General features: G+C 40.1%; 1 protein-coding gene across 4 annotated transcripts in view; it reads left to right on the top strand.

Moving 5' to 3' along the window:
- LOC127452412 (uncharacterized) overlaps positions 1-22,108 on the top strand; it is a 58,434-nt gene that overhangs the window by 18,581 nt on the left and 17,745 nt on the right. The gene's annotated exons all lie outside the window — the stretch shown is intronic.

Genomic DNA, 22,108 nt, shown 5'->3' with positions numbered 1-22,108 from the left:
CAGCAAACTGGCCCAGGCTTCCCGCTCATGATGGCGGATTCACCAACCTGAGATTGAGAGTGGAGAGGGATAGGGGAAACTGGTGGGCTGTGCAGTCCCCGAAGCCGGGGAGCCAGTTTGGGAGGAGGAACTGGAAGGGAGGAAATGGAGGGAAGTGAATGAGGGGAGACCAGAGAGAGAGAGAGAGAGAGAGAGAGAGAGAAAGAAAAAGGATCCCGGGGCTCGCCGGCTCCGGAATATGCCGCCTAATGGTCCTCTGCCAGCTGGATGGCCGGGTGGCGCAATGCCAGGCGGTGGCACTGGACCCACTCCGCTGTCCCTCTCAGAAGTCGAGCAATAAACTTCTCCAGTACCACCAGATCGATCACGGTCACGACGTCGCATTGCTCAGCCATTAACCACCTCTGGCAGGTGTCCCGGAGCTGCTGGGTGAAGGCAAATGGGTGGCCGTGCTCACCAAGGGTCAGCGCGTGCAGAAGCATTTGCACTGCTGCTCTGGGGTCCATTGCAGGATGGCTTTTCTTAAGTCTGCATGCACCAGGAGGCTCTCCGCTGGTAACTGCTGCGCCGCAAGTTGGGCCTCCCCGTTCCAGGAATGTCTCTGGGTCATCTTGGGGCACATCTTGACCAGCGGCACCTGGGGTGGGTAGTTGCAGGATCCGGGGGTCACAGCAGCAGCCCCCTCCTGGGGTAGCAAGCTCCGGAGCACCTGCCAGTCCTCCACTTGGGCCGGGAGGAGCGCGATGAACCCCTGTTCCTGCTCTGCATGCAGCTCAAGGAGGGCCTGATGTTGGGACTGGTGTATGCTGGTGAGGGTCTTGAACACCCTCCAGAGGTGAGGCTTCCATGGTGGTGTTTTTCCTCCTCAAATCACAGGTTTCGGCACAACTGTGACAATTTAGTTAACTTTCTGCAAGGAGGAAGTTTGAGACGGTGAGATCTCCTGATGTGAATACAAGCCGGTGCTCGACCACGCCCCCACCACCACAATGACAAAGCAATAATGACCCCATATAATGCCTTTGTGTGTGTAACAGACTGAAATTTAAGTCAATATTCCCTAATAATCTTGCCCTCAGCTTAAAGATGCACTTAGTACTTTGTTCCTCAATAAAAAAAAGTTTTACTTAAAGAATTGTAATTTTGAAACATATAAAATCATGACCACTAACTTGAGATGAGGACTCATCAGTTGTATCAGCAACCTTCTAAAAGCTGTCTTATTGAAGGCAAGTTTATTTATATAGCACATTTCATATGCAATGGCAGTTCAAATTGCTTTACATAAAAATAAAAAAAATACATTAAAATACATTTTATAATCAATTAACAACAAGAAATAAGAATAAAAAATAATAAAATAAAGAAAATGAATACAGAAATAAATTGACAGTACAATCAGTCAGTGAAACACAGTGCTCAGTTAGTAAATGCACAGCTAAACAGATGTGTTTTCAGTCTGGACTTGAATGTGGCAACTGTTGGAGCACACCTGACCTCTTCTGGAAGCTGGTTCCAACTGTGTGTGGCATAATAGCTAAATGTTGTCTCACCTTATTTTGAGTGAACCCTTGGTATATCTAACTGACTTGATTCTAATGATCTGAAAGGTCTGTTAGGTTTGTATTCAACAAGCATATCTGCAATGTATTTAGGTCCTAGGCTATTGAGTAAATTAAAAATGAGTAATGGTACTTTAAAATCAATTCTAAATGTAACTGGAAGCCAGTGTAAAGAGATGAGGACTGGAGTAATATGCTCAGATTTTTTGGTTCAGGTGAAACCAAATGAGCTGCAGGTGTCTAATGGTCTTTTTGGGAAAACCGGTGAGGAGTCCGTTGCTGAAGTCTACCCTACTGGTGATGAATGCAAGAACAGGTTTCTCCAAGTCTTGACTGGATACAAAACATCTAATTCTCACTATATTTTTTAGATAATAGTAGGCTGATTTTAGTTATTGCTTTGATGTGACTACTGAAATTAAGGTCTGACTCCAAAATGACACCAAATTTCTTGACTTGTTTTTTTTGTCTTTAGACCCCTGGAATCAAAGTATGTGTTCACCTTGGGAAATTTGCCTTTGTTGCCAAATACAATGACCTATGTATTTTTTTATTTATTTATATATATATATATATATATATATATATATATATATATATATATATATATATATATATATATATATATATAATTTGGCATAGTGGGAGCATATAAGCCTACAGGTTGAACAGGAGCGGTGCAAGAATTGAGCCTTGTGGGACTCATAGATGTCCACTCAGATTCATAGTTGCCCAAGTTCACATTGTAACCCCTCCCTTCTAAATAAGACCTGAACCAGCCGAGGACTGTCCCAGAGAGCTCTATCCAGTGTTCCAATCTGTCTAGGATAATGTTGTGGTCAAGGGTGTCAAAGGCATCACTGAGATCAAGTAATACCAGCACTGATATTTTGCCTGAATTAGTATTTAGCCAAATATCATTAAGTATCTTTGAGTACCATCTCTGTGCTATGATGTGGTCGGAAACCAGACTGGAATTTGTCCAAATAGCCATTCGATTTTAAGAGTGTTCAACTGATTGAAAACAACATGCCTATACTTGTTCAATATAGAGTTATCCAGATTGCTTTTTTTTTTTTTTAGAAGGGGCTTGGCAACTGCAGTTTTCAGGGACTTCGGAAACATGTCTGAAAGGAGTGAGGCATTGACTATTTCTAACAGATCTTTTTCCAGACAGTTAAACACATTTTTGAAAGGATGTGGGGAGTGTGCCCAGACAGCAGGTTGACGTTTTAAGAGGGTTTTACCATCAATTGCCTCAAAATCAGACATTGTGACTAATTTCTGAAGTTTATGTGGTGGGTGCTGTCTGACCTCAGCGCATAATGAGGATGAGCTGATCGCTGAGGGGGACCCTCTCCATTGTACATGGAAAGGGTCCCCCTCATGGGGGCTGCCATGTTGGAATCATGAGCAGTTGAATAATGCTTTTTTATTATTATTAAATGGCTTGCAGAAAATGTCCTTATTACCTTTCAGATATAATTTAAATAGGTGCCATGAAATATCACATTTGTGTCTATAACATCCCTAGGCTCAGTGAACAGCGGTGAAAAACACGTCCATAGTTAAATCAGAAGATTTCTGCCTGTCAATCATTGTACGCATTCATAGGGCAGCCCATATGAGTGCCGGTATGGTGTCCTGCTCCAGAGAGACGCTCCTGGTCAGACGGTAAATCTGCTCTAATACAATGGTCTCCAAGTGTGTCTGTGTGCGCACTAGAGGTCAACTGATTTATTGGATTTACTGATTAATCTGTGCTGATAGTTGCGTTTAACTATTTGCTTTCGGGAAAAACTGTTATTTTTTGGTTACATTTGTGGCCAGGCACTGAAGGGTTTTACTGTCTGAACTACTTGGTTCAATGATATAACGGTGCCCTCTAGAGGTTAAATAAAAACAATCGCTGACTCCGCTATTTATAGAGACAGACGCTTCAAACGTGGGTTTAAAACATCGACAGAGAAAAGGCAAGGTGTGTATACAGTACAACACACATTGTTGTCATGGTACAATAAATCAATCATTTATGACAACCAAAGGTGTTATGATTATTAATTTGTTGATATCTAATCACTGCACTGGATATCTTCATTGGTGTCAGGGTGGAGAGAGTATAACATTTAGAGCTATAACATTAGCTGTTCGAACGGTAAGAACAATGTTACAAAGTCATGGAAGGAAACTGATTACCTTTCCTCTTAATATGCTGTTTTGAATGGGGGAGTCACGTGATGCCATGCGAGGATCGGATGTGTGAATGGCGGGCTCTGCGCACTTTGCTAGTTTTAATACTTTTAATGACAAACTAGTGAGATTCGATACATTCTGTTCCATAACTGTTCTAGGAGGACAGTATGTCAAAGAATTCATAATCCTCGGGCTCTGGAGACATTAAAAGACACTTACATGCTCAAGCTAACACTCCCGAGCAGGCCGCAAGCCTGGGAGTCAATTTAGTCGGAGAGGTGCAGGAGATGCGGCGAGAGATGCTGAACATGTCACAATGCTGACGAAGGTTGTTGCTGACTTAAAGAATCTTGCTGTGATACGTCGAGCGATCACTGCCATGGAGGCAAAGTTCACTGATGTGGTTACAATGTGGGGGATGTCGAGAAACAGATTGATTACTTGGAGTCATTGGAGAGGGAATTATTTGCTAATCCGCTAGCGACCAAGGTGGATTTGGAGCGTGTCTGGGAGAAGTTGGAGGACATGGAGAACTGTAGCCAGTGGAATAACATCCGAATCGTTGGAATTCCTGAGGGTGAAGAAGGACAGGATATGATGAAATTCCTGGACGGGCTTTTTCCGAATCTGCTTGACATAGCAGGCCATAAGCTGGAAATCGAGCGAGCTCACAGGGTTCCTGCTTGATGATCCGCGGAGGGAGACAGGCCCTGTTCAATTCTGGGCAAATTTCTGAGATCATCCGATAAAGATATGGTGTTATGTGAAGTGAGAAGTAAAGGAAGGCTTTCTTGGAAGAACCACAGTATTTTTTGTTCCCAGACTTTGCGAATTCGAGAGAAACGTAATCGATTCGAGGAATGCAAGAAACTTTTACATCAACAGAAGTTTGCTTTTGTACTGATATTCCTTGCCAAATTGAGAATAGATGCTAAGGATGGCCGTAAAACCATGGGTCGTCTTGTTGTGCTCAAGTTGCAGTGACTGTGGACCGGCTCACTGAACATTCGCTTGACTGTTTGAAGAATCCGTGCGCTCTCTGTGCTGGCTCTGCCTATCAGCTGGAGTTTATTTTGTGGAATGTCACAGCTTCAGGACAGTTTTATGGGTGAATCTACATGTTCTTTGTTTTTCTTCCACCTATTGGATGGAGTTTGTTTTATAGATTATCTTTTGATGTGTAATTCTGTCTCAAATTTGTGCAGAAACACCGGACTTGAGCAATCTGTTGGCAAAGTTGTCGCGGGGGTTAGGCGTGCATGGACTGTTTGCGTTTGGACAGATGGATGCCAGTTGGCGCTGTCGTGCGTGAGTTTAATGCACACATTCTTTTTTTCTGTTTGTTTTGTTCCGGGGAAGTTCGGATTTTGTTGTTTGCTCTGAGGTTGGAATGTGGTCTTTATAATCTTGTTTGACACACAATCTATTTTTTTATTACGTCAAAATGTCAAATGTTAATATGAGTGGATTGTCTCTCTCCATGTGGAATTTGAATGGGTTGGGGCACCCCATGAAAAGAAGGAAGGTTATTTCTCTTAAGCGTAAGAAATATGATAGTGTTTCTTCAAGAAATGCACCTTTCTCTGCAGGAAGCTGAATAATTTGGGAAGATATGGGGTGGGCATTTTTTTTTAATTTTTTTTTATAGTGCTCGCTCGAGTAAGAGCAGGGGAGTCATTACACTAAGTAAACATCTACAATTCAAATGTCTCTAACAGAGTAAAGATAAATTAGGAAGAGTCATCATTGTTTTAGCTGAAATATTTTTGCTAATTTATGCACCTAATGTTGATGATCAGGGCTTTTTTATAGATCTTGAAGGGATGTTGCAAGCTGCTGGCACCTTTCATGATATAATATTGGGAGGAGACTTTAATCTTTTGATGGACTCAGTCCTTGATCATAGTGAAGCAAAAATGTGCAAGCCCCCTAGAGCAACATTGATGCTTCACAGGATGTGTAAAAATCTTGGTCTTGCAGATATTTGGAGACTTTTGAGCCCATTTGGTAGGGGCTATACATTTTTTTTCATCAGTCCATAAGACTGAATCTAGAATATGTTGTGGATTGCTCAATTGGAAACATTTTAGTCTCAGATCACGCCCTGTTGTGTTTAGAGGTGTTGCCACATACAGAGAAAAAGAAATCATGGAGACCAACTGGTCCTCAGTATCCTCTGTGGGCTTGGCTTGGGAGGCACTTAAGGTGGTTCTTAGGGGCCGGATCATACAATATGCCTCATTCACCAAAACATCCAAAGCACAAGAACTCGTGGAATTGGAAGGGAAGATTAAAAGTGCCGAGGCAGAGCTGAAGCGTCAAATGTCATCTAATTGCCTCAGAGAATTGACCCGATTGAAATACAGATATAATACTATTGTCACGGAAGGTGGAGATTTGGCTATTCAGGGCAAGACAGTCATACTTTGAGTCAGGGGACAAGGCAGGAAAACTTCTGGCTAGATGTATAAAACAGAGTGTCTTTTTCTACCATTCCCTCAGTGAAATCTGATGATGGTGAAATATTTACCTCGGCCTTTGATATTAATAATGATTTTAAAGAATTCTATCTTGATCTCTATAGTTCCATGTCTTCCTCTACTGATGAAGATATTAGAAACTTTGTGGAACCATTAGAACTTCCTAAACTGATGACTTAGCAAACAAATTCTCCAAGGTTATCTCAGAATCGAGAGGAGCTTTGCGAGGTAATTAAGGCCTTGCCTATAGGCAAGTCTCCGGGGCCAGACGGCATTGCCACTGAATTTTTTTAGATCGTATGCTACAGAACTGGCTCCACTTTTGCTTGAAGTTTAAATGGAATCATTAAAGAATGGAAAGCTTCTGCCAACCATGACATAAGACCAGATCAGACTGATTCTTAAAAAGGACAAAGATCCAGTGTAAAAGAAAAGAAGTGAGTGTAAGGGTTACCGTCCAATTTCCCTGATGCAGCTAGATGTTAAAATAATTGTAAAAAATCTGGCTAACCGATTTAAGTTATGACATCTCTTATACATATACATCAGTTTGGGTTTATTCGGGCCATAGCTCTTCTGATAACATTAGGCATTTCATCAATATCGTGGTCAGTTGTGAATGATAAGACTCCGGTTGCTGCCATCTCACTTGATGCCGAAAAGGCTTTTGATATGGTAGAATGGGATTATCTTTTTAAGATTTGGAAATATACAGGTTCGGGAAAACTTATTGGCTGGATTAAGTTACTTTATAGACACCCGGTAGCTGCGGTACAAACGATTGGATTAATTTCAGATTATTTTACTCAGGATAGGGGCACCCGGCAGGGTTGCCCTCTTTCCCCATTATTGTTCAGTCTTGCCCTGGAACCATTAGCAGCCGCGATAAGAGGATGTTTTTCCAGGGGTGGTGGCGGGAGGTGTGGCGCATAAGCTTTTGCTTTATATAGATTATATTTTATCATTCGTCTCTGACCCTACTAGATCTACGCCTTGCCTCCACAGAGTTATTAATTCTTTTTCTAAGTACTGCTCACTGCCTGGTAACAGCTTTTTAACCAGTTGCCTTCCAGTGGCCCAAACAGGGCATTAAGTATTTGGGTAATTTATTCCCAGCAAATTTGTGTGATTTAGTTCATTTTGACCCTTTAATAAAAAGGTTTTCGAGCGATGTGGATTCATTACATTTATCTATGATTGGGAAGGTTAATGTTATTAAAATGAATTGTATTCCAAAATTCAACTACCTGCTACAGTCTCTCCCTATAGATGTCCCACTCTATTATTTCAAGCAGTAGCGTAGTGAAGTCCTTCATTTGGAATGGTAAATGTCCCAGATTACATTTCAGTAAGTTGCATAGACCAAATGACAAAGGTGGGCTAGGCCTACCCAAGATTTTGTTTTATTATTATGCATTCAGTCTCAGACATTTGAGCTTCCACCTGAGAGGGCCCTTCCCTGGTTTTGTATTGAACAAAGTTCTTGCCCCTATTTTGCCATGAAAAGCCTATCAAACTAACCGGAGAAGTTAAGTTATACCCGGTTATCTCGCATTTGCACGCGGTATGGACAAAAGTGTCCAGAGTGTTTAATTCAGACATTTATTTAAATGTTGCCTCGAGCATATGGCTGAACCCAAAATTATGTATTAATAAGTCCCCTTACTGCTTGACAGAGTGGATTGTGAAGGAGGTTAATACGCTCGGTGACCTATATGAGAGTGGAGTGTTGATCCTTTTGAAAATATGGTTCAACATTTTGGGATCCCCAGGTCTCAGTTCTTTAGGTATTTACAGCTGTGCCACCTGCTTTGTACTATTTTTGGGAGTAGCATACACCCTCCTAAATCAGCAGATACTCTGGGAGTGGTGATAACTGCTTTTGGAAAAGGTCAAGAGGCATCAGTGTATTACTCCCTGCTAATTCAGAGTCTGGGGGACGGAGCTTCAACTTCTCGATATTATGGGAGAAAGATTTAAACTTGGTATTGGAGGAGGGAGTGTGGGCTAGGATTCTAAAAAAATGTCAAGTCTACATCTAGAGATGCAAGGGTCTGCGCCTTGTGCAATTCAAGATTTTACATCGATTCTATTGGACCCCCTCTAGATTATATAGGCTTGGTGTTAAAGACACACCACCTGCTGGCGATGCCAATTAGAAGATGGGGACACAACCCATGTTTTTTGGTGGTGTGTTAAGATCCAAGATTTTTGGTTGATGGTTCAGAGTTTTATGTGTGACGTATTAGACACTCAAATTTCATTTTGCCCCATACTCAGTATTTTAGGTGATGGGGCGGTCATTAATATAGGGGATAAATGCATAAAAATGGGTCTTAGCCAGTGTTATGATCGGCAGGCAGGTCATCCTTAGGGGATGGAAGTCGGCTGGAGCACTATCATTTCAGTAGTGGTGCATGGAGATGAAATGTCATATAGAAGGCAGGGAAACTTGGATTTATTTAATAAAAAATGGGGCAGCTATTTGGTATTTATGGAAGGCTCTTGGGGAGGGGAATTGGAGAGAGATTTGTAGTTTTAAAATGTGATATTTATGTGTGTGTGTGTGTGTGTGTGTGTATATACACACAGTGGTGTGAAAGTGTTTGCCCCCTTCCTGATTTCTTATTTTTTTGCATGTTTGTCACACTTAAATGTTTCAGATCATCAAACAAGTTTAAATATTAGTCAAAGATAACACAAGTAAACACAAAATGCAGTTGTTAAATGAAGGTTGTTATTATTAAGGGAAAACAAAATCCAAACCTACATGGCCCTGTGTGAAAAAGTGATTGCCCCCTAAACCTAATAACTGGTTGGGCCACCCTTAGCAGCAACAACTGCAATCAAGCGTTTGCGATAACTTGCAATGAGTCTTTTACAGCGCTGTGGAGGAATTTTGGCCCACTCATCTTTGCAGAATTGTTGTAATTCAGCCACATTGGAGGGTTTTCGAGCATGAACTGCCTTTTTAAGGTCATGCCACAGCATCTCAATAGGATTCAGGTCAGGACTTTGACTAGGCCACTCCAAAGTCTTCATTTTGTTTTTCTTCAGCCATTCAGAGGTGGACTTGCTGGTGTGTTTTGATCATTGTCCTGCTGCAGAACCCAAGTTCACTTCAGCTTAAGGTCACGAACAGATGGCCGGACATTCTCCTTCAGGATTTTTTGGTAGACAGCAGAATTCATGGTTCCATTTATCACAGCAAGTCTTCCAGGTCCTGAAGCAGCAAAACAGCCCCAGACCATCACACTACCACCACCATATTTTACTGTTGGTATGATGTTCTTTTTCTGAAATGCGGTGGTACTTTTACGCCAGATGTAATGGGACACACATCTTCCAAATAGTTCAACTTTTGTCTCGTCAGTCCACAGAGTATTTTCCCAAAAGTCTTTGGGATCATCAAGATGTTTTCTGGCAAAAATGAGACGAGCCTTAATGTTCTTTTTGCACAGCAGTGGTTTTCATCTTGGAACTCTGCCATGCAGGCCATTTTTGCCCAGTGTCTTTCTTATGGTGGAGTAATGAACACTGACCTTAACTGAGGCAAGTGAGGCCTGCAGTTCTTTGGATGTTGTTATGGGGTCTTTTGTGACCTCTTGGATGAGTCGTCGCTGCGCTCTTGGGGTAATTTTGGTCGGCCGGCCACTCCTGGGAAGGTTCACCACTGTTCCATGTTTTCGCCATTTGTGGATAATGGCTCTCACTGTGGTTCTCTGGAGTCCCAAAGCTTTAGAAATGGCTTTATAACCTTTTCCAGACTGATAGATCTCAATTACTTTCTTTCTCATTTGTTCCTGAATTTCTTTGGATCTCAGCATGATGTCTAGCTTTTGAAGATCTTTTGGTCTACTTCACTTTCAGGCAGGTCCTATTTAAGTGATTTCTTGATTGAGAACAGGTGTGGCAGTAATCAGGCCTGGGTGTGGCTAGAGAAATTGAACTCAGGTGTGATAAACCACAGTTAAGTTATGTTTTAACAGGTGGGGCAAACATTTTCACACAGGGCCATGTAGGTTTGTTTTTTTTTCCCTTAATAATAACAACCTTCATTTAAAAACTGCATTTTGTGTTTACTTGTGTTATCTTTGACTAATATTTAAACTTGTTTGATGATCTGAAACATTTAAGTGTGACAAACATGCAAAAAAATAAGAAATCAGGAAGGGGGCAAACACTTTCACACCACTGTGTGTGTGTGTGTGTGTGTGTGTGTGTGTGTGTGTGTATGTGTGTATATATATATATATATATATATATATATATATATACACACACACACAGTTGTGCTCAAAAGTTTGCATACCCTGGCAGAAATTGTGAAATTTTGGCATTGATTTTGAAAATATGACTGATCTTTTATTTAAGGATAGTGATCATATGAAGCCATTTATTATCACAGTTGTTTGGATCCTTTTTAAATCATAATGGTAACAGAAATCACCCAAATGGCCCTGATCAAAAGTTTACATACCCTTGAATGTTTGGCCTTGTTACAGACACACAAGGTGATACACACAGGTTTAAATGGCAATTAAAGGTTAATTTCCCACACCTGTGGCTTTTTAAATTGCAATTAGTGTCTGTGTATAAATGTCAATGAGTTTGTTAGCTCTCACGTGGATGCACTGAGCAGGCTAGATACTGAGCCATGGGGAGCAGAAAAGAACTGTCAAAAGACCTGTGTAACAAGGTAATGGAACTTTATAAAGATGGAAAAGGATATAAAATATATCCAAAGCCTTGAAAATGCCAGTCAGTACTGTTCAATCACTTAAGAAGTGGAAAATTCAGGGATCTCTTGATACCAAGCCAGGGTCTGGTAGACCAAGAAAGATTTCAGCCACAACTGCCAGAAGAATTGTTCAGGATACAAAGAAGAACCCACAGGTAACCTCAGGAGAAATGCAGGCTGCTCTGGAAAAAGACGTTGTGGTTGTTTCAAGGAGCACAATGTGACGATACTTGAACAAAAATGAGCTGCATGGCCGAGTTGCCAGAAAGAAGCCTTTACTGCACCAATGCCACAAAAAAGCCCGGTTACAATATGCCTGACAACACCTTGACACGCCTCGCAGCTTCTGGCACACTGTAATTTGGAGTGACGAGACCAAAATAGAGCTTTATGGTCACAACCATAAGTGCTATGTTTGGAGAGTGGGTCAACAAGTATTGTGCTCCTTGAAACAACCACACCGTCTTTTTCCACAGCAGCCTGTATTTCTCCTGATGTTACCTGTGGGTTTTTCTTTGTATCCCGAACAATTCTTCTGGCAGTTGTGGCTGAAATCTTTCTTGGTCTACCTGACCTTGGCTTGGTATCAAGAGATCCCAGAATTTTCCACTTCTTAATAAGTGATTGAACAGTACTGACTGGCATTTTCAAGGCTTTGAATATCTTTTTATATCCTTTTCCATCTTTATAAAGTTCCATTACCTTGTTACGCAGGTCTTTTGACAGTTTAAAAGGAGCCAAACAACACTGAAATGAGGCGCAATGCAGCAGCCAAAGACGTATCACATGTACATATCACCCCCACCCGAGTACTCAACGAGTACTCAAATAATTACATTGAGTTCTCAAGTAGACAAAATGACCAAAATGCTCATCCCTTATTATAAACCTGAGCGCTCCAAAGAAGTTTTGCTTCTAAGTGAATTTAAAAGTTAATTGTTGGTAGTAAATCAATCATTAATGTAAACCTTATATGAATATGCTGCCTGAGTTTTTGCTTTTGTTTGGCCATTCACTACTTTGCATGCTTCAGAAGATCAAGTGTGTCATGAGCACACTATATTGTATGAATGCATGCACACATGAACAGTTTTAAAGTTTTCTGGTGTATAGTTTTTTGACTACCAAGTTTCCCAAACTTTTCTCTGTTCTGACTAAATTAACTTTTGTTCAAGCTTCCTAATTTTAAAAGTGAAAGAGCATGGTAAAATCTGTAGGCTACATCTGAAATATAAAAGTGATATTCATGAGAGGGCACATTGTTATAAAATAATATAGACAATGTCATTCTAAAATTACCTGTAAAATGACAAGACTCAATATTTGATTTTATTTCTATCCCTTTTTCTCTCTCGCTTTCTTGTACATCATTCATAGATTTAATATGATGATAAAATAAAATAATAAATATTGTCAGTAGAGGTCGACCGATATATCGGTTTTGCTGATTGATTGGCACCGATAACAGATTTCTGGAACTATCAGTTATCGGCAAAAATCCACACCGATAGTTTTCCCGTTGCGTCCGGTGCTGGAGCTGCTGGGAAGGCTCCACTGTGGTTATACAGTATGAGAGCGGCCTCTAGAGGTGAAATAAAAAAATCACATCACTGATGCCTTGTGGAGTTTGTTTTGACACGTGAGACTGCACTCTGCATGGAGCGGAACACTTCAGATGCGGATTTAAAACATCAACAACAAAAAGGTATGTATACAGTACACTACAGTACATGTTGTCATATCATTATAAAGTAATTAATTTGACTAGATGCTGCATTGGTAGTGAACAGCAGAATTTTTGCCGACAAGGCTGAGAGGACGCCAACATTAAATCTAACCTCAAGTGGTTAGAACAATGTGACAAATACACACAAGTCATACCCAAATGTTTAAATGTTATGATTGTTACCATCTATTTAAAATTTAGTTTATATCCAGCTGGTCATGTTTATGCATTCATTAGCCAGCTAATTTGCATATTTAAAGCTAGTGATGCGAGAAAGCAAATTAATGTCTTCATGCAGCCGAGAGAAATGTATAAACGACTCAAACGCATCAGATTTCAATTCAATATTTTTTTTTATCCTCACTGTAATACGATGACTTCAAATCGATCACATTGTTGTGCTAAAAAGGCTAGCACAACAAGTTACAGTTTAACAGAAAACAGGTGTCTCAGTATGCTTTTAAAGTTCTTTTTAATTAGACACATCATCTAAAAAGCAGCGTTCCTGCATGAGACGCTGAATAAACAAAAACAAAGGGAAACAAATATGTTCGTCTAGCGCGCGTTTACATAGAAAAATGAATGGTTGCAAAAGCGTTCGGTGTGAACAGCCCCTAGAGTTGGTGGAGGTCTTTGGCCATTGAGTCTTGCTCTCTTATAAGCATTTCTCAGATTAAGCATGAATTGTTTAAATGCTTTGTCGGGAAAGATGTTCAACTTGGAAATGTGTCTCGATCCTCGCGTTTGGTTTCAGTCTGTTATGTTCCATCTGTTTGAACAGCCCCTGGTCTGTGCTCATAGTCTGAGCCGCTTCACCACCGAGTTCAGCTGAACACCACTGCTATCTGTGAATATTGCTACTCTACATACAACTGTACTGAATAAAAAACAATGTGGTATTTCACTGTTGTTATGAAACGTGAGTCTGGAGTAGTAGGAATCAGTGCAAGTGTAACACCATGTGAACTGTTTGAAGCGTTTCCCCCCTCATTTTACTTTTAACTTAACATTTGAGAATATGGACCTACTAAAATGTTTTATTTTATGCACATTAGTTGAAAATGAAATGCTCTTTTTTTTTTTTTTACAGCCAGGATAGGAATGTTCTATTCAATAATATTACAGTGCTGAATGGTTTGTATTTATTGCGCCCTCTTGTGGATTAACTAAACAGCATCAATTTAAAAATCAGCTGACATAAAAAATTTGAATACTAGTTCATATATATTAATATACGTGTATGTTTAGATATTGCATTTAAAAAATACAATACCTTTTTGTAATAAATTTCTGGACTATTTTACTTTATTTTTCATTCAGTATAATTTTTTAAAAATTATTGGTTGATTAATCGGTTATCGGCAGGTACTGCCCAACTTAGTTATCGGTATCTGTAAAATCGGTCGACCTCTAATGGTTAGTAGTGATGAAGCAAACAGTAGCTATTTGACTTTGTAAGTCAATATTTTATGTTATTGCTAAACAACAAACACATTTGACGTAACATTTGTATTAATATTTTTATTAATTTCAGATGGCAAAGGCTTTAAAAGAGGTAGCAGTGTGGGAGAAATGCATGAAAGTATTGCCATGGAAAGTGATACTAAAGTTTAGCAGTCAGCACTATTATACATTGAGTGGAAAGTTTTCATCCATATTATAGATTTTTTTTAATCGATTGGCAGATTAATCGGCTATCGGCCTGTTTTCCCATCTTAGTATATCGGTATCGGCAAAATCAACTGTCAGTCGATCTCTATCGCACAAGTCTTTGGAGTGTGGGGTTTTGGAAAGAGGGTGCGTGGCTAAGTCTGGTAGAAGTTCCAGAACAGCTAAAATCACTTACAGCACCTTTAATCTCAGTAATCACACTGTTGTTGTTCACTCTTAGAGTAAATAAGTCATGGTTGACTGTGTAAATAGTGAATTTTTACAACGGGATCTGGGCAATTCCATATGTAAGCATGAGAACTTTACGGAACTACTTAAGTGTGTCTGATATCAACATGCAGAGACAAAGATGACAAGGACACATGTTGTTAATACTAAATTAACTGAGAATTCTGCTTGAAATTCAGCTGCATCCAGGAGAAACAGTAGGTTTTTCACACTATGCCTTTTTTGCGGTTTATTTTCATGCAGTAACGCAATGATTTATGTGCAGTATGTTGTCATGAAAATAGAGACCCTCCCCTACATATTCAGATTTCACTCACCAGAGATTGAGTTGTGTAGTGGTGAACAACTTAAGCACCACTATACTTTTACTGAATAAGAAGCTGGCAATTAAGAAGCCAGATTCAGCCTTGTCTTTTACTGCTTGTAAAAGCACACTCCGAAGGAAATTGACCTTATTTGGTTTCAGTTGGTGCATAGATGTTGTGGCTCTCCCTGTCACCATCGCTTTAGTTGAGCCATGAAATTTCATTGACATTGCATTTAACAACAGCTCAAGATTTTGTTTAAACTTTTCCACTGACTATTTTCACAAGATTATCCATTTTAAACAGACCAGTGTGACGTGCCTGTTGGACATCTGTTAGAAGGTAAAAGCTGCAAAACTCGAGAGCTTTTAGATTTGAATTTAATAACTTGTACAATAAATATTTGTACAAGCAAGTCAACGCACGTTATTGCTTTGTTTTGTGTATTGTGTGTCCAAAGACGTGATTCAGGCACTCCGTTTTCATTTCATATCTCTTAACATCCTTTATTTACAATCAGTTGTTGATCAAAAAGTAAAAAATAAATATAAATTTTAATCACACATTGCACGGATGAGGTAAAAACAACTGCAACTTCTCTCTCATTAATGTGCACTGCACCCATTCAACCATAAACATTTTCGTAAACACTTTCTTTTAAAGAGACAGTACCAATTTAGTGCTTGTTATACATATTAATGTAAATCATACTGTGCATATAAAAAAACATGTAACAATTTTAGTAATGTAGTAATTGTAATGTGTAAATTATAATTTTTAAAAGGGACAGTCATACTTTGTGAAATATTTGTACTTAAATTCTTAAATTTTTACAGTGCTTTAACAAATAGGCTCTTGCAGCATCTTTGCAGGGGTTTGGTAAAATTATTATTATTATTTTTATTTTTTTGCCTAGTAGTTTTGGTATAGTAAATCATTTTCATAATGTAATAATTAAATAATTGTTATACTGTATGTGTAATTCTGTTTTCATTATAAGGTTCCAACCTTGTGAATATTTTGTCAAAAAATAGTGACAACAGTTTGTACCATTTATTAAAAATGCAATTTCATGACATCATAAAAATGTGGAATGTGAATGTGAAATTTGTACATCTGTAAGAATGAAATGTCACATAAAATGTGATTTTAAAATTATCAAAAGCGAAAAAGTACAAAAAAAGTACAATCTAGGGCTGGGCGATACATTGAATTTTTTTCAATTACAATTTTGGCTTCCAACGATTATGAAAACAAAATTGTCGAGATAAAACTATTATTGTGCTGCATTCCATTTTGCAATGATGCTCTCGTTTTGTCTTGTGTTATAAATCCAGCACACCTCTTTCCTTTACAGCGGTATGCTTTCGCCCCTTCCTAAAAGCCCAAACTCACTCCCTGCCAGGCTGTGACACATTTAGATCAGCTTGAGCCAAGATGACGGAAAGAGGGCCTTTGGTCATTTTTATATATTAAATAAATGTTTAGTAGGTCTAATTTGGTTGTGGAAGTGCACTAGGGCTGGGCAATAGGGCTCTTATAAAGAACCCGATAGGGCTGAACAACTTGGACAAACAAATAGAATTGCGATTTGAGTAATTTATTTCAATTGTGATTTGAACTGCGATTATGATAAACATACAACAACAACAAAAAAAAAGTGTCTTTTTTTTTTACCAAAATTAAACCATGTTTTTCCCATGCTTTACTGCTGACCGGAAATACTGTTCTGAAAAATGTGTTCATTTTTTAGTCTTCTAAAACTAAAAGTAAATAAATAAATAAAATGGTGAAACCGAGGAAGGGAATAACATAATGATCATATTGCATCTGTCTGCTTTGGAAAAAAATAAAAATTATTATAATTTGTCTAATTTGTGAAAGGGTCAGTTCACTATTCATCATTTTTTTTGTAACCCAGTCAGTTTGAGTATTATTGCAATAATGATGTAATTTTGCTTATCTACCTGCAACAGGTGGGCGACTGTCTCAGTGATGCATGACAAGAAATTTTGTTAGTCACAATGACATGCGCTTAACACTTTATTATATCTTTAAGAACAGACAAAAGAAAAGCCGTCAATGCTTGTGTCTGATTCGCTGTTTGTTCAGGGGCATGCAGCGAGCCTGTCTCGTGGAACAAGCATATGTAAAGAGTTTTCACTCTTTTCTCTTTCATTCGTCTGAAAACTGTTTGATAGAATAATGTAATCTATGAGAATGCTGCAAATTTTCTCTGATCATCTCGGGAGGTGATGCGAGTTTAGTTCGCTTTATTTCCACGCTGTTAGCGTGCATTGGGAAAGCAACTCTGCAGGTACAATATATATTTGTGTTAAAGATCAAAGACGAAAGTGATTAAATCATAAAATAATACATGTTCACCTTGAACATAATTTAGTTTTATTTCATTTATTTAGGCAGCATTATTACCAAAATACAATACAAACACCATTTTTTAATCACTTCATTATTTTACTTTTTTTCATTTAAAGTGCTATTTAAATTTAGAAATGTCTTTGTTTTTCGTGTTTCAATAAATATAATTTATCAAGCAAAATCATAAAAGAAAAAAAAAATATAATGATAAAATATTTTTTACATCTCGCCCAGCCCTAAACTGCACTACAGCATAGTTGATCTTATTTATTTTTGATCCAATTTATTTGTATTTATCATTTTTATATTTAAGTGTGTATATATTTATATTTATCTTATTTTGTATTAAATTTTTTGTTTTTCAGTTGAATTATATGTAAAGTTCAAGGAAATCCACTGTTAAAAAGACTAGTTTAAAAAAAAAAAAGTTCAATAAATACATGATGATTCCAGTCAATGACTTTTTTTATATATATAGATAGATAGATAGATAGATAGATAGATAGATAGATAGATATCCCCTTTTCTCCCCAATTTGGCATGCACAATTCCCACTACTTACTAGGTCCTCCTGGTGGCATGGTTACTCACCTCAATCCAGGTGGCAGAGGACAAGTCTCAGTTGCCTCCGCTTCTGAGATAGTCAGTCTTATCACGTGGCTCGATGTGCATGACACCGCATGTGGAGGCTCAAGCTGTTCTCCGCGATCCATGGACAACTTACCACGCACCCCATTGAGAGCAAGAACCACTAATCGCGACCACGAGGAGGTTACCCCATGTGACTCTACCCTCCCTAGCAACCGGGCCAATTTGCTTGCTTAGGAGACCTGGCTGGAGTCACTCAGCACACCCTGGATTCGAACTCGCATCTACAGATGGCCAATTTGTGCTCACTAATTAAAATTTTTAGTGCCCTTGATGTTTTCCCAATGTACATTCAAGGACATGGGCACTGAAGAAAATCACATTATTTGTGGAGCAAAAGTTATACAAGATTTAATCCGATACTTTTTTTTTTTTTTTTAGAAATACATGTTAATTCTTTGCATTTCAATATTGAAGAACATGATGTGCAATTTCTACATGGGAAAACTTTTTTTTTTTTTTTTTTGTCATCAAAATCAAATCAAATCACTTTATTGTCACACAGCCATATACACAAGTGCAGTGGTGTGTGAAATTCTTGGGTGCAGTTCCGATCAACATAGCAGTCGTGACAGTGATGAGACATATACCAATTTACAGTAACATCAAATTAACACAACACAATTTAAACATCTGTTATACATAATTACACTCAACAATATACAAATAATAACATACACTGTACAGTATACAATATGCTGTTTTTGTTTTTGTTTTTTACTATATATACACATTATTCAATAAAAATTAAAAATTAAAATATATATATTAAAAAAAAGTGTGTATATATATATATATATATATATATATATATAGAATGTACAGTATTGTACTGTATTGACATTCAGGCTGTCGGTTGATAGTCAGTTGTTAAGAGAGACATAATATAATAATAGTAATATAATTTATGACAGTCCGGTGTGAGATAAAAGAGTAATAAAGTGCAGGGCTGATGTATTTTGATCGTGGGAGATCAAAAGTTCAAAAGTCTGATTGCTTGGGGGAAGAAGCTATCATGGAGTCGGCTGGTGCGGGTCCTGATGCTGCGATACCGCCTACCTGATGGTAGCAGTGAGAACAGCCCATGGCTCGGGTGGCTGGAGTCTCTGATGATCCTCCAAGCTTTTTTCACACACTGCCTTGTATATATTTCCTGGAGGGAGGGAAGCTCACCTCCGATGATGTGTTTGGCAGTTCGCACCACCCTTTGCAGTGCTTTGCGGTTGTGGGCGGTGCTATTGCCGTACCAGGCGGAGATACAGCCAGTCAGGATGCTCTCCACAGTGCAGGTGTAGAACCGTGTGAGGATGTGGCGGTTCATTCCAAACTTCCTCAGCCGTCTCAGGAAGAAGAGGCGCTGATGAGCCTTCTTCACAACGACTTCAGTGTGGACGGACCATGTGAGTTCCTCAGTGATGTGGACACCCAGGAACTTGAAGCTGCTGACTCTCCACTGGTGCTCCATTGATGGTGATGGGACTGTGTTCTCTGTCTTTTCTTCTGAAGTCCACCACAAGCTCCTTAGTCTTGCTGACGTTGAGGGAGAGGTTGTGCTCCTGACACCAGTGTGTCAGAGTGTGCACCTCCTCTCTGTAGGCTGTTTCATCATTGTCAGTGATCAGACCTACCACCGTCATATCATCAGCAAACTTAATGATGGCATTGGAGCAATGTGTTGCCACACAGTCATGTGTGTACAAGGAATACAGTAGTGGGCTGAGAACACAGCCCTGCGGGGCTCCAGTGTTGAGGGTTAGTGATGAGGAGATGTTGCTGCCTATTCTAACCACCTGGCGTCTGCTTGACAGGAAGTCCAGGATCCAGCTGCACAGCGAGCTGTTTAAGCCCAGAGCCCGGAGTTTCTCATCTAGCTTGGAGGGCACTATGGTGTTGAATGCTGAGCTGTAAGTCTACAAACAACATTCTCACATAAGTGTTCTTTTTTTCCAGGTGGGAGAGAGCAGTGTGTATTGTAGATGCAATGGCATCATCGGTGGAGCGGTTGTTGCGGTAAGCAAACTGCAGCGGGTCAAGATTGAGTGGCAAGACAGAGCAGATGTAATCTCTGATTAGTCTCTCAAAGCATTTGCTGATGATGGGGGTCAGAGCAACAGGACGCCAGTCATTTAAACAAGTTATTTTTGATTGTTTTGGAACAGGCACAATGGTGGATGTTTTAAAGCATGTGGGGACTACAGACAAAGAGAGGGAAAGGTTGAAAATGTCCGTAAAAACACCAGCCAGCTGGTTCGCGCACGCTCTGATGACGCGGCCCGGAATGCCGTCTGGACCCGCGGCTTTGCGGATATTCACCCGTCGGAAGGATCGGGTTACATCCGCTACAGAGACGGAGAGTGAACTAACCTCTGTAGCTTCGGCCGTGAGAGCTCTCTCCGCGAGGGCGGTGTTATTTCCCTCGAAACGAGCATAAAAAGTATTTAGCTCATCCGGTAGAGAGGCAGCGGTGTTCATGGCGGAGTTTTTATTCCCTTTAAAGTCCGTGATGATGTTAATTCCCTGCCACATGCTTCTAGAGTTGGTGGTGTTAAACTGTCCTTCAATCTTGCTCCTGTACTGGCGTTTTGCTGTTTTGATAGTTTTTCGGAGGGCATAACTGGCTTGTTTATGCTCTTCCGCATTCCCGGAATTAAAAGCGGAGGTCCGCACGTTAAGTGCCGCGCGAACATCGCTATTGATCCACGGCTTCTGATTCGGATAGATTCGTACAGTTCTGGTCAGAATCACTTCCTCTACGCACGTTCTGATGAAACACATTACGCTATCAGCGTAAAGCTCGATGTCGTCATCAGAAGCGGACCGGAACATCTCCCAGTCCGTGTGATCAAAACAGTCTTGTAGCGTAGAGTCTGATTGGTCCGACCAGCACTGGATCGTTCTGAGGGTGGGTGCTTCCTGTTTCAATTTCTGCCTGTAAGCGGGCAGAAGCAGAATGGAAGAGTGGTCCGATTTGCCAAATGGTGGGCGGGGGAGGGATTTGTAGCCATCCCGGAACGGAGAGTAGCAATGATCCAAAACCCGGTCCCCTCGTGTGTTGAAACTAATGTGCTGGTGATATTTTGGTGCGACTGATTTTAAACTGGCTTTATTAAAGTCCCCAGTCACAATGAACGCGGCCTTAGGGTGCGCGGTTTCCTGCTCACTTATAATCCCATACAGTTCCTTGAGTGCCCGGTCTGTGTCGGCTTGTGGGGGAATGTACACAGCAGTGATAATGACCGCTGTGAATTCCCTCGGTAGCCAGAATGGTCGACACAGAAGCATAAGAAATTCCAGATCAGGAGAACAGAAAGACTTGATGGAATGTACGTTCCTCTGATCACACCAGGATTTGTTGATCATAAAACATACACCACCTCCTCTAGTTTTACCTGAGAGGTCTTTCGCTCTGTCCGCTCGGTGCATGGAGAACCCCGCGGGTTCAATGGCTGAGTCTGGAATCTCCGCAGACATCCAAGTTTCTGTAAGGCAGATAATGCAGCAGTCCCTCGTCTCTCGTTGGAAAGAGATCCGCGCTTTCAGCTCGCAGAACTTGTTATCCAGAGACTGAACATTTGCCAGTAGAATAGTGGGTAGCGGGGGTCGATTTGCGCGGTGTCTTACTCTGATGAGAACGCCGGCTCTGTTTCCCCTTTTCCTCCTGCGTTTCCGCGGCCGTGCTGCCCAGACAAAGGGCTCCGCTTGCGTGTTTGTAAACAGCGGGTCGGCATTGAGGAATGTGAAGTCCGGTTTTCGTTGTGAGATCACTGAACCAATGTCCAAAAGTGTTTGTCTGTCGTAGACAATAAGGCAGACAACATCCAAGACAAAAAAACATAAGAATTGTAAACAAAACAAACAAAACATTGCTATGTTGTGTTGGAGCTCGCAACGCAGCAGCCATACTCGGCGCCATCTTGAGTCTATCACGCACCACATCTGATCTCATCAACATATTGGCCAAATTGCGAGATCTTTTATAGGTGAAGTTATACGTATAAGTGCTATATACTGCATATCGTCGCTGTGTTTTGGCAATTTTGACTTTAACACAGACAGAATGTGCCGAATGACCTCTTCCTACTGTTTGAATTGTGCATCAAAATAACCAGTCAGGCTATCTGTTTAACAAGTATCTCCATTGGACTTGAGAAGTGTCCATCAAAACCGCATATGTC

This window comes from Myxocyprinus asiaticus, chromosome 15 (assembly GCF_019703515.2).
Source record: "Myxocyprinus asiaticus isolate MX2 ecotype Aquarium Trade chromosome 15, UBuf_Myxa_2, whole genome shotgun sequence".
Lineage (NCBI taxonomy): Eukaryota > Metazoa > Chordata > Actinopteri > Cypriniformes > Catostomidae > Myxocyprinus > Myxocyprinus asiaticus.
Note: the sequence above shows the minus strand (reverse complement) of the source record. Positions and strands in the feature narration are given on the sequence as shown.